This window comes from Protopterus annectens, chromosome 1.part0 (genome assembly GCF_019279795.1).
Source record: "Protopterus annectens isolate FY-2018-M chromosome 1.part0, PAN1.0, whole genome shotgun sequence".
NCBI classification, from domain to species: Eukaryota; Metazoa; Chordata; order Ceratodontiformes; family Protopteridae; genus Protopterus; species Protopterus annectens.
Window position 1 is genome coordinate 649978497 of NC_056725.1, and position 14523 is coordinate 649993019.

Below are 14523 nucleotides of genomic sequence, written 5' to 3' on the forward strand. Positions count from 1 at the left end.
TGCTGAAACAAAATACACATTTACAAACAAAGCTGGATGACCTGGAAAATAGATCTAGGTGCAATAACATTAGGATTTTTGGACTGCCAGAAAATATTGAAGGTAACAATATTACTTCTTTTTTAACAACATGGCTCCCTAAAACTTTAGATTTACCAGAAGCATTCTCTTTTGGTATCGAAGGAGCACATAGATCTATAGCTAATACTAACTCTAACAAAACTATCCTAGATCAGTTATAGTTAGATTTCTATCATCTTTTGATAAAGAGATGGTTCTTAAATCTGCTTGGGCTAAAGCTCCTGTTAAGATTAATGAAACAACTGTGCGTTTTGACAATGACTATTCTTCCATGGTATTAGCTAAAAGAAAAGTTTTTCTGCCACTAATAAGGGAGCTTAAAAAAGCACAGTTTAAAACATACCTTCTGTTTCCTGCCAAGCTTAAAATATTCCTTCCTGATTGTCCTAAAATTTTCGATGACTTAGACTCTGCTTTACTGTTTATCAAAAAATAAGATTTTGGAAAAAATAGAAGAAATGGAATGGGCTAGTCCTTCGTTAAAGAGACTGGCAACTGAAACTTCGTGGAAGACTTCAGAGAAGAAGAAGAGACTAAAAAACAAATGATTTGTACTATGTTTTTTTTCTCTCTCATCATTTTATTTTATTATTAATCTTTTTAAATATAGTTCCTGCATTTCCAGAAGCAACAAATATTTTGAAAAAGATTTAATCAAAGTTATTCTCTGTGTGCAAAGAAATGTTTTGTTTCATAACTAGTCAAAATATCTGGAGATTTAATGGCAAGCTGTGATTTAACTTGTTTCTCTTTCTGAAGAGGAAAAATAAGGTCAGTAATTTGATACATTTTTTTTCCTTTAAAAGTTTATATGTTCTTCAAATGCTATTCCTAATTATACTTTCTTGATTACACTGCTTATGCTTATTTGTAAATAATCTGTCATGCTTTAACCAATAATAATTAGAACTAAATAATAGTAAATAATATATTTTATTTTAACTCTATTAATATAAACAGTAAGTAACATTCTATTGTATATACTTCTTATAGCTTTCTCTTACATTTTTTTATTTCTGCCTTGCACCCTTTTACTTTCTACTCTCTTTTCTTTTCTTTATTAATATATAGAAATGCTTTTGATCATATAGACACAGTAAATAATAAGATTTGCATAGGAGTTGAGTTGGGACAAAAATGTTGAGTTTTGTTACTTATTAATAATTTTGGGCTTGATTTCACTTACATAGAGTCTGTAATAACCTGTAGAATGCATTGTGAAGGTTTTGTCATATTTAGATGCATTTACACTGCTAAATGAATGTTTGTCACTAGTTTTTAATAAGTTTCTGCCAAAATGTTAAGAGAGACAATCTGGGATGTGGGCTGTCTCATGCACAGTGTCCATGAGCTACTTCAAAAGCTTCAACTCTCAGAATTCTCACAGAGAAGCTGAAAGCAGCTGGTCTCACCTTTGACCTAAATATCACACTGACACATCACAGATACAGGAATGACACTACCTAATTATACTTTCTTGATTACACTGCTTATGCTTGTTTGTAAATAATCTGTCATGCTTTAACTAATAATAATTAGAACTAAATAATAGTAAATAATATGTTTTATTTTTAACTCTATTAATATAAACAGTAAGTAATATTCTATTGTATATACTTCTTATAGCTTTCTCTTACATTTTTTTATTTCTGCCTTACACCCTTTTACTTTCTACTCTCTTTTCTTTTCTTTATTAATATATAGAAATACTTTTGATCATATAGACACAGTAAATAATAAGATTCACAGGAGTTGAGTTGGGACAAAATGTTGAGTTTTGTTACTTATTAATAATTTTGGGCTTGATTTCACTTACATAGAGTCTGTAATAACCTGTAGAATGCATTGTGAAGGTTTTGTCATGTTTAGATGCATTTACACTGCTAAATGAATGTTTGTCACTAGTTTTTAATAAGTTTCCCACCAAAATGTTAAGAGACAATCTGGGATGTGGGCTGTCTCATGCACAGTGTCCATGAGCTACTTCAAAAGCTTCAACTCTCAGAATTCTCACAGAGAAGCTGAAAGCAGCTGGTCTCACCTTTGACCTAGATATCACACTGACACATCACAGATGCAGGAATAGCAGATTAATAATATGTGCTAAAAACCTATGTCCCAAACATATACATTACTATAACTCATTTAATTCATCTGATTGACAAGCATAAATAATTTTATAACTCTATACTGGAAGAAATTGTCATGTGATATATTTTAAAGCAGTAGTATAGCATGTTTGTAAAATCTGGTTACTAAAATGTGTTTGATGTGCATTATTTTGTATAAAGCAGACAGATTTATTGAAGGGACAGCAATGTAAGATGGTGCTCAGTAAAGATACAACTCAGTGAGATCAGATATATATATATATATATGTATGTGTGTGTGTGTATGTGTGTGTATGTGTGCATGTGTGTTTGTGTGTATGTGTGTGTGTGTGTGTGTGTGTGTGTGTGTGTTTGTGTGTGTGTGTGTGTGTATGTGTGTGTGTGTGTGTGTGTGTGTGTGTGTGTGTGTGTGTGTGTGTGTGTGTGTGTGTGTATGCATGTGTATATATATATATATATATATATATATATATATATATATATATATGTGTGTGTGTGTGTGTATGTATGTATATATATATATATATATATATATATATATATATATATGTGTGTGTGTGTGTGTGTGTGTATGTGTGTGTATGTAGATATGTATATAAATGTTTCTGAGAATCTGCTTAACTATGAAGTATGATTTATAACAATTTCTATGAATACAATATTTTATTCTATTGGCAATAATGAGTTTGAGTAAATGCTCATATACAAGCAATTCAAGGTTTTTTTTGGAAGCTGTTAACTGTATTTACATGACAGAAAATAGATGCATCCTAATATATGTAATGTCTGAATCATATTAGCCAAAGTTTTGATTTAAATGAATGTTAGAACTTATTTTTCTCTCCTCTTGATTTCTAACATCAAGATTATTTGAATGCTATTTGCATACAAGTGTTTTATATTGCATGGATGTATATAGTAGTATGAACAGCTTTTAAAAAAAAAAAAAAAAAGGTTTATTTTAGTTTATATGATGCTGTTTTACCAAATGTGTAGTCTTGTCTTGCTAGATAATTGAATTGAAAACTGTTAACTTCAGTTAAATATAACTAGTATTAAATTGATAAGGTGGTAGCTGACGTACTGCTGCTTAGGGTAGGGGGTTAACTTGAGTGGTAAATACTACTCTAAGTTGGAGTTTACAACTCCAGGCTGGATGCAAGGTTTAATCCTTACATTATTTTCACTTGTTCATTGTTATTATTATATAGTTTTGACATCCACAATATATTTTGTACATTCATTGTCACTACAAACAAAATTGAATCCTATACGAAATCCCATAAGAGATTCAATAAATACAGCTATATTTAAAGGTACACCTAAAGGAGGAGATGTAACATTACTTATCTTGTTATTTGTTATTTTGATCATAAGATTCTTACGTTTTAAAAATGCCAAATGACATCTTTAAAAGGAATTTCTTTAAACATTAATGGATTGAATAATCCATGTAAAAGGGCAAGCCTAATAAGATACATTAATTTACATAAGGCTAACTTAGTCTTCCTACAAGAAACCCATCTCTTGAAAAAAGATATTGATAAACTAGCCACAAACAAATATACAGTATTGGTTAGTTCAGAACACACTCAGAAAAAAGAGGAGTGGCTATTTTATGGAATAAAAGTATGCCCATTCCTAAAACCATTAAGTCTTATCAGGATGACAAAGGAATGTTTTGTATGGTTACAATACAAATTAATGGGAAGACTTACACTTTAATTAATGTATATTGGATACCTGGAATTGGTATTAATACAGTGAAACATCATCTTGATAAGATCATATCATTCTCTATAGGAGATATTATTTTAGCTGTTGACTTTAATTGTATACTACATGAAAGTGATACTACCACTATAGGAAAAGAAGAAGTACATCTAATGCAAAACATTTAAAGGATTTTGCTAATTCTTATCATTTGAATGATATTAATAATCAGATAGATTCAAAATCATTACCATACACCCTTTTTTCTAACAGATACAAAACTTATTCAAAAATAGATAGGGTCTTTATTTCTAACCAGATGGTAACAGATTTAATTAATTCCAAAATCATTTCATGTCCTATATCTGATCATAATTCAATTGTTTTTGAATTCATGATAAAAATACTCATAATGTTCAGATCAAAAGGATATCAGCATACTTAACTCAACTAAAAGACTATAAAGAATATATACTTTCAGAAGTAAAACATTTTTTAGACATAAATAACACTCCTGAAGTCTCCATTGTTTATGTTTGGGATGCCTTAAAATCATATCTATATGGACAAAGTATCAGATGGTATAATAATAAAAGGAAATCTTGGGATAAGGAATTGTTAGATATTCAAAGTAAATTAGACTCTTATAAACATAATAATAAAGAAAATATTATGGACAAGAAAGTTATTGAAGAAATAAACAAACTAAATGAGAAATACCAAAAAAATTTAACTCATAAAGTTAAAATAACTTTAGAAATACAAGTTTTGTCTTATTCAATAAGCCCCAAATACTTACATAGACTTAAAAATAAAACAAAAAGGTTGAATAAACAAAACCATATCAAAGAAATCTTTTCTCTAAGGAAAAAGAAGAATGTTTCTAGTATACCAGAAATACTAGATGAATTTAGAAATCACTTTCACAAAATTAACCATAATAATATTAACATGGAACCTAAAGATAAAATAAAGGAGTTTATAACCACAAATATGAATAAAAAGCTTAATAAACAACATATTAAACTATTGGACAAGAGTACTTCATATACAGAAGTTATTACACAAATAAATAAGCTTAAATCAAACAAAGCACCGGGTAATGATGGTATTATACCAGAGATATATAAAATCCTTTCTAAAAATACATATTCATTAATACATAAGGTTTTTATTTTGGCCCAAACTGAGTTAATAACCCCCCCCATCTTGGCAATATACATTTATTTCGCCAATTTTAAAACCTAATAAAGATCCAACTAGATGTTCTTCATATCGGCCCATCTCATTACTTAATGTTGATTATAAAATGTTTATGAATATCTTTGCTGATAGATTGAAGACAATCATTCCCGGCATTTAAGTTGTCTTGTTAAATACCACTGTCTTTCTAGTTGCCCGCCTCTTATGTTAATCTGACCATATATCTCATTTCTCTCTACTTTCACTGGCTTATGTGAGTAATCACAAAACCATCACTTTTGAAATCCCACCCCTTCAATTATTTAAATTTATTGGCCATCCTACAGTATTTCATAGTACCAAAATACAAAAGTAACCACCCCTTTCAGTCCATCTTGCTGTTTTAAAAATAGTAACTCTCCACTAAACCTTAACTTTTTAAACAGGTAAAACTCAAGTTACCTACTTTCATATCTAACTTCTCTAGTGCACACTGCAGAGTGCATTCTTTTCAATCTTACCTTTAAGCATCCCTGTTACTAGCACTTTCTCTAATACCTAAAAAGATCATCTCTACTTGACTCCAAGTAGACTTTTCTCTATCTGTTAAACCTAGCACTTGCTCCTACAGTACTTATTACCTTGATACGGCACTCTTATAGATAGCACCCCAAAAAGGCAAACCCCCATTTCTTGGTCACCCACGTCCCCCTGAATCTCTTTTAAAGTTTTTTTGTCTAGTCTTTCTAGCATGTCGAGGGATCAGTTGCTAGTGTCCTCTCCTGCTCAGCTGGTGAACCTGGGAATATTGAGGCAATGTTACAATTGCCTCATGTACACTGAACAACCTCTCCTCCTCCCACAAAACACAAATACATGCGAGAGATGCAACTATACGGCCAAACTGGAGGCTGAGCTCTCTCAACATAGGACTGGCAAGACCAGTCAAGAGGAGAAGGTTACCACACACACTACAGACCCAGTCTCACATAGTACCATCACAACCTTAAATCATACACATAAACACACAAAGACATACTCGGCGGCTCTGATCAAAATCTACCAAAACAGCAGAGGCCACCAAAGCAGACACCCAAACAACCACCACCTCAGAACACAACACCTGCAACACATAGACCTCACAGTCAGAGTGTCAAACAGTCACAGCCCTTAAGGCCAAACACAATGCCAGACACACTAGTCATTGGTGACTCCATAGTCAGACACACTGACGTCCCGCTCACCAGACTGAGTAAGGAGAAGGTCACAGTAAGCTGCCTGTCGGGCGCTAGAATCCGCCACATAATACAAGCACTCAGGTCTCTCAACAGCAGGTACAAATACGACTCAGTCATTGTCCACGCTGGTGTAAACGACCTGAGGCGTACCTCCTTGGACTACATGAAAAGAGACATTGAGGAGCTCTCTGATTATGTAGCCCAGGCAGGTATGACCCTGACCTTGAGCAGTATCCTACCTTCACCAAGAATGATGCCACAATACAGAGATAAGATGATCAGCTTTAACAATTGGCTTAAACTCTGGTGTCATTCAAAGGGGATCCAATGTCTGTCTGCCTGGGATGACATGCTGGACAAGCCACGCTGCTTCGCAAGGGACGGCTTGCACCTGTCACCCTGGGATTCGGATATTGGCAAAGGCTCTTGCCACCCCATAGTGCCTTTTTAGGCAAGGCTCAAATTCTAAACCTACCACCCTAGAACACAAAAAGGAAAAAACTAAGGGTAATGCTGCTCAATGCCAGAAGTCTAAATCTCAAAATGCACGCACTCGAGGCCCTTCTCAGTATGGAGAACATCGATGTCTGTGCAGTGACAGAAACCTGGTTCAAGGCTCCTGAGAGCACCCCAGCACTATCAGGTTTTACCTCTTATCATGCGTTCGGCCCCAAAATCCGGACAATACCAAGAAAGGAGGGTATCCATATTCATCAAGGACACCCACACCTCAAGACTGGTGGCAACGCACGATGCATCGGAGACCATCCAGGTGCAATTAACCATAGGCAAGACTGCTCTGCAAATTGTAGCATGTTACAGGCCACCCTCACTAACTCAGGAACCTCACATGGCCTTCCTGAAAACACTAAAGGGGATAAATGTATCACCAAACACCATCATACTAGGTGACTTCAATTACCCTAATATAGACTGGGAACACTACTCAAGCCCAAACACCCTAGCCCAAAAGTTCCTGGAATTCATAAACTCAAATGCCATGGAACAACTAGTCACCATCCCCACAAGAGGAGAAAACATACTTGATCTCATCATCACGAACATGGGAGCACAATGTTCAACACCGGAAGTATACCCCTCACTGGTGAGATCAGATCACAAACTAATCTCGCTGGAGGTCCTCATCCCACCCCACCTGAAATAAAAAGACCACAGTAAAGAACTTCTCGAAGCCGACCTCACAATTCTCAAGAGTAGTCTGGTCTCCTTTAAGGGCCCCGAGCCGGCGGAAAACAGTACTCAAGCCGCTGAATCACTTGCAAATGCCTTCTACCAGCACCTGCAGGACTGCATGGATAAGGCAATCCCAAGCAAAACAAAGACTCTTTGTACCAAAGGCAAGCGTCCAGTCTGGTGGACCCCAGCCATAAACAAACTCTACAACAAAAGGAGGAAGCTACTACAAGATAGAGCAAAATCCTTAAAAGGTAAGACACCCTTGATCACTATAAGTAAAAACTAAGAGCTCTCATAAAATCATCCAAAGCAAATTTTGAGAGAAAAATAGCTAAAGACTCAAAAGACAATCATAAGGCCTTCTTTAGCTATGTTAGAAACCTGGGAGGAAACTCCCAGATATGCTCAGAACTAGTTCAAAATGATGTGAAGATTACTGATCCTACAGACATTGCCAACATACTGGCTGACAGGATCAGTGCAAACTCCCTCCCCCAAAGGAGAGATATCTATACCAAGTGATTGCAGCCCCAAACATCTCCAGCCAAGTGAGAACTGCTCTCTCCAAAGCAAAAACACAGCATCCATGGGACCTGATGGTGTCCCCGGCTGTGTGCTCCACGAACTCAATGAGGAATTAAACCCACAGCTAGGACAGCTGTTTAATCATAGTCTTACCTCTGGATACCCAGGGAGTGGCGCACTGCAACTGTGGTCTCACTTCACAAAGGCGGTGCCTCCACCGACCCTGGAAATTACCGGCCCATTAGCTTGACAAGCCTTATCTGCAAAGCCATGGAGAGGATCATAATGGACCTCATAAATAAAGACATAGGGAATTTGCAGACTTTGGATCCATCCCAGTTTGGCTTTGTCAAAGGCAGATCATGCCTTCTAAACTTGGTTGACTTTTTCGAAACAGTCACCAAAGCCATTGATGAGGAAAGGCAGTCCATACAGCCTACCTCGATCTGGCGAAGGCCTTGATACAATACCCCACTCGGGTATCATTGAAAAACTCATCAGCTTAAATGTTAACCCATACATCACAAGATGGGTTGCAAACTGGCTGAGTGACAGAACCCACAGGGTCAGAGTTGCTGGCGCCATGTCAGACTCAAAGCCTGTCACAAGTGGTGTACCACAGAGCTCAGTCCTGGGCCCACTCTTGTTTGGCATCTACTTTTCCAGTACAAGCAAACACAGGAGGGTTATGGCTGACAAAGTTTGCAGATGACTGCAAACTGGGCACCATAGTAGAAAACACATCTGACACAGATATCCTTCAGAAGGGTCTCACAGAAACGGATAACTGGTGCCAGAGCCATGGCCTAAAGTTAAATGCCAAAAATGCATAGTCATACCCTTCGAAAACAAGGTTACCCTAGCTACCAAATAGGTGGCAATCCACTGAGCACAGAAGAAGTTATCAGGGACCTGGGGACCCAGGTTGATAGTAGTCTGTCTTTCGACACCCATGTAGCTAAAGTAGTTAGGAAGACCTTCTACATTGCCCACCTTATCATGAAGGGATTCTCATCTAGATCAAGGGAGGTCATAGTCTCCCTATACTCATCACTCATCAGACCAATGATTGAGTACAATGCCCCATTCGAATGTATCTGACCCGACACTTGCAGCAGCTGGAGGCCACAAAATTCCTCACCAAAAGGATAAAGGGTCTCAAACATCTGTCCTATGCTGCCCGACTGAAAGAACTCCAGCTCTATTCAGTAAACACGCTTGCTCAGAGGTGACCTTTGCCTAACATACAAGGCCATGTCAAACCCAGATTTGATGAATATGCTTCACCTCAAAAATCTAGATCCGTCAGAGCCACAAGGGCGGGAGACTTAAACCTCGACACGGCTATTAATAGGACGTGCTGGAGGGATAGATTCATCACCAAAAGACTCCCTATGCTGTGTAATAAAATCCCGGTATATGTGAGGCAGAGCACCTCGCTGGCCTTGTTCAAGAGAAATCTTGACCAATGGATGGGAGATTGCAGATATACCCCAGGGATTACCTCAGTGTCACTGCTCGACAGAGGCACAGCAAAATAATGGGTATAGTTCCCCATACTAAAGGGGTGGCGTAAGCCACAAAACTATGGGCTAGGCTTGTAAATGCCCTCGGGCAGATAGCCTAGTATGAACCTATGAACCTATAGATTTAGATCAGACAGGCTTCATTGTAAATAGAAATACTTTTGATAATATAAGAAGAACTTTAACATTAATAGATTTTGCAAATAGGAAAAAGAAAGATTTAACACTTATTAGTCTTGATATAAGTTCAGCATTTGATTCAGTAAGTTGGGACTATCTGTTTACCTTAATGAAGTGCACAAACTTCTCGGATGCATTTGTAAATCTAATTGAACATTTATACAAAGGAACGTTGGCTTATATTAAGGTAGGAACATATGTTTCACAAAAAATACCCATTCTTAAAGGTACAAAACAAGGATGTCCACTTTCTCCACTATTATTCACTTTAGTAATGGAGCCTTGGGCTAATTTGATCAGAAACAGTACTGACATAGAGGGTTTTGAAATAGATGAAAATACAACATCCAAAATTCAACTTTTGCAGATGATGTTCTAATTACATCAGCAGGATCTAATTCTTCTATACAGTCTCTATTTGATAACATGATGAATTTTAAAAGTATTTCTGGTTTAATATTCAATGAAGAAAAACTAAAATACTACCTATATATACACGAAAAAATATTCTCATTAGTGATTTTACTAAATATGTACCCAATTCAGGTCAGATAACTTATTTAGGTATAATACTATCTAAAGATATTAAATCTATTATATATAATAATTATAATACCTGTTTTCTTAATATACAAAATCTTTTTAATACCTGGAATAATATGTTTTTTACTATGGAGGAGAGACTTACAATTATTAAAATGATAATATTCCCCAAGATTTTATACTTAATACAATCAATAATACTTCCACCTACAAAAATAATTATCAAGAAACTGAACACACTAATGTTAAATTTCTTATGGGCACCTAATAGACCTAGGATTGCATTAAAGAAACATACTAATAGCTGGTCTCAAGGGTTATTTCTTTTCCAGACTTTAATTTATATACTATCTATTCTATTGTAAAAGTTATTACTTTATTAATAGATCAGTCATATGTCACAAAATGGAAAGATTATTGGGAGCTAATTAGTATACACTTCATGAAAATCTCCTTAACACATAAAAATATGATTGTAAATAACTCCATGTTATGGTTACTAAAGGAATTTTGTACTTCACCTATTACACCTAAACATATGGTTTGTTACCCATTAAATATTATTATTAGTTATCGTAACTTTATATTCATGCACCCTAAGTATAGGGAATGGAATTTTATTGTATTTCCTATAATGTATACTCAGGGTATGCTTTTGTCATCTACTTCTGAAGGAACTCATTTAGCTATAGATAATGATCTAAAGTACTGGTATCAGTTGATATCTGATAATAAAGTTAAAAATCTAGATTTCTTAAAACAAGAATTTGATCTAAGAGAAACTTGCTGGTTAGAGGTTCAGACCTTTAGACAACATCTCATTAATAAAATAGATTTAATGTCTATAACTGTTAAAGAATCTATTCCAACACTGATTGATTACTTGATATTAAATTTACAACATAAAGTTTCTGATAAAGGTAAACTTTCATACATACATAAAGTTATCAGACAAGAAACTTTTACAGTGTAGATTCATACTGGAATTATTTCACTTCTATTAATGGGGACCCACCAAATCAACAAGATAAACAATATATATTGGAATCTGCTTATAGAACTACGTCTTCCATTGTCTGGAGACTTTATACATGGAAATTTTTACATAGATCTTTTATACACCTTTGATGATGAATAAAATAAATAATAAAGATAATCTATGTAAGAGATGTAATGTAGAAATTAATGCTGACTGGGCTCATATGTTTTATGACTGTATAAAATTGAAAGAATACTGGAAGTCAATTAATGAATTTTTGCAGGCTCTTTTTACAGATAATTTCATTATTTCTAAATCTCTTATATTATTCAACACACCTGTACCTCAAAGTGTTAAAAAGGTTAAGCTTCCCTTGTTATGGTCTATTCTAGCAGTGGCTAGGAAAATAATAACTAGAAATTGGATTTCAGATACACCTCCTTCGTTCAATGAATTTAAAAATGTTATGAATATAGTGTGCCATATGGAAATAAACACAATTAGGACTAGAACAAACAGAAAAACATCTTATTTTATTGTATGGGATAATTTACAAAATTTGTTAAAAAATTTTTTATTTCAATAGCATGGTATTTTAGTTTAATTAATTGATCTGATTGTAGTGGATGTCTTTGTATATACTTTAGTTGTTTTGTTGAATATTATAATAATACCTATTTTTAATTACTTGTATAAAATTGTTATGATATTTCTCTTATATGTTAAAACAATAAACCTGTTTTGAAAAAAAAAAGAAATACCATATGTACAAAGGAGCATATCACGTTCCACTGAGATGTCATTAACCAGTTGTAAAAAGTGGGTTGCATCTTTTAACCTTACCAAACTTAGTAGAGGTTTGTGAAAATGTTCTACAGGATTCAGTTAAAGAACCACAGCCAGACACTATGGGTCTAGTAGGAACTGAATAAGTGAGGCTATGTATCTTAAGGAGCAAATACAAACACTGTCTGTTGGGATGGCCCACTATTAATTGCTGCTGAACATACATGTATATTAAACCCCGTTCATGCACCTGAGTTACATACTTATTCATTTCATGTTTAAAAGTACCTGTGGGATCAAAATCTAACTTCATATAAAATATTCTGCCATTGCACTGCTGTAGGCCTCAATTAAATAATCTTCCTTTGACGAAATAATGACAACCCATCCTTTATCTGCCTGGAAAATAATCAAGTCATCTCTCTCAGATAAGTAATTATTTTCCTCTCTCCACTGGTTACATTATGTGAAAAATTCTTTAAAATATGCTTCTTAAGATGCAAATATTTCAGTAAAGACTACACAAACAATTAAAAGCATTGCAGTATGGTGTTTGGAAAGAAGGGAGTTTAAACCCAAAAAATCTGCCCCCATAGAACTTTCATTGTTACTGCCTATATTAGTGACAAACTAATGCTTTAAATTCAAAATCCTGTAGAAATATTTGTTATCCATTACCATCTTAAAGTAAGTTCCAAACCAAAGGGCAAAAAGGTCACACAGAAAAAACATTCAGTTAAAACTGATAGAAAAATCCTGCCAAGCTAAATTCATCACTGTGTGATACCTTAAACCTCCCATAATAGAGACATGTGAAATATATGCAAATGACCCCTTAAGAACATCAAGTGTTTAAACTACACAGTTTCTGAATTTTCATGACTTTAGTCTTTATGGTTACATTCAGGCCAATAAAGCCAAACCCCACTAACTGTAGACATACATGTTTTGGCCTTTTTACTGACCTCTGAATGTAACCATAAAGACTTAAAAAGTAAAAAAAGCCATGGCCATTTTGCTGAAATTGATGTTTTTAACGAGTCATTTGCAAATATCGCATGGGCCTTTATTACAGGAGGTTTAACGTATCACACAGTAAAAACTCTAGCTTGGCTGGGTTTTTCTTGCACTTTTTACTGAGTGGTTTGTCTATGTGACATTTTCACTCTTTGGTTTCAATGTTAGTTGAGATGTTTTACAGGCACCTTCATTTTTTGGGCCATCAGATATGTTAAAATACATTGTGTTTTTGAATTATAGCCAGACTATCCACTTATGCTGTGCTAATAAGATCATTAAAAAGATCAAAACATGCATGTCAGTAACCATAAAGACTTAGAAAGTAAGAAAGTCATGGGAATTCAGAGGCCATGCAGCTGAAATACATGATGATCCTAAGGAATCATTTGCATACATCCCATGGGGCTCCATTACGGGAGGTTTAAGGTATCACATTGTAGAAACTCTAGCTTGGCTGGGTTTTTCTTGCAGTTTTTATCTTATAGTAAGTCACGTAAGAAGAAGGAACATACTTCAGACGTTTACTTAATAAAGAAATAACAGTTGTATCAAAGTGAAAAAGCAATAGCTTTAACACCCGAATTCTTATTACTGTAAGCACTGATTTGTTCAATTGAGTTTTGAGTGTCTCCAAAATGGAGTGATCTATAGTGCTTCTTGGAGCCCTGGTGTTTGCATCCTCTCTGCTTATATTAATGTTGGCTGAGGGCATTTCTGCTTTGGGGAAAAAATCATCCTGCTCAAAATTAGTATCAGTTGCAGAAGATATATGAGTCTGATGTGGTGTATCCTGCCTGTGGGTCAGCATCCAGGCCATTATACCTCATTATCTTAAACAATGTTGATTGTTAATATTAGTATTAGTCCTTGTTACTTTGGAAAAATGTACCTCTCTCTTTTGTTTAGTATGTACAAAAGCAACCCCATCTTTATAGTCTTTGAAGTCATATTTACATTTCTTTAACTTCCTAGATTTTAGTTCTTTATCCTATGCTTCCAAAGTCAGTTTATTATCCCATAAAATTTGTGTAAGCAAATAATGTTGTGAAAAATTATCTGTCCTAGTTAACTGGGACGAAACACAGATATTAAGTGTTTCAAGATGTTCCTTATAATAAACAATTAAAGTCTCTGCAAACAGCTGTGATGCCACTTCTTAAATATTCTATTTATAAAAAAATGCAAATCAGCTCCTACCACTGGCTCTTTGTAAGATGGGTTCTCCTTTCTCTTTCAGTATAGTCTGTGCATGAGGCAATAACGCTTCTCTAGGGGTTTTCTTCATTAAAAGTTTCTTGAAGTTTCATCTGCATTTGATGCTCTCTAAACTGTTAAGTCAACTGCTGCTGGCATACTTTAAGAATGGCATCTGCCAACTATCTTCTTTACCTTTCTATCATTCGTAATCTGAAAGAGCTTCTTTTTGCCATCTCCTGAGTCAC